The sequence below is a fragment of the Penaeus monodon genome, chromosome 21 (assembly GCF_015228065.2).
Source record: "Penaeus monodon isolate SGIC_2016 chromosome 21, NSTDA_Pmon_1, whole genome shotgun sequence".
NCBI lineage: Eukaryota > Metazoa > Arthropoda > Malacostraca > Decapoda > Penaeidae > Penaeus > Penaeus monodon.
Genome location: NC_051406.1, coordinates 12051747 through 12052073, shown reverse-complemented (window position 1 = coordinate 12052073; position 327 = coordinate 12051747).

Sequence of the window (327 nt, the reverse complement as noted above, 5' to 3'; positions counted from 1 at the left end):
TTTATGTGTGTGTCCTCAAGTAACACAGTTTTGCGTAAAGTAACAAAATGCGACGCCATTTAAGCCCAGATAAGTAAGTGTCATATAACCTGATGACTCATCTTTGTCGAGGGAATTCCTTGGTGTGTCTAGCGAAGAGCTTACGCCCGAGATACAGGGAAGGGTTCGAGGTAAGGGCGCCCGTATGGCTGAATGCTTTGGAAGTTGTCTATTCGATGTTCTGATAACATTGTTACTCTCTACGGAAGTTTACATTTCATCTTTCTGCTCCAGGTTTGTGCCACCAAACATTCACCTACACACCCACACCCACACGCGTACGCATGA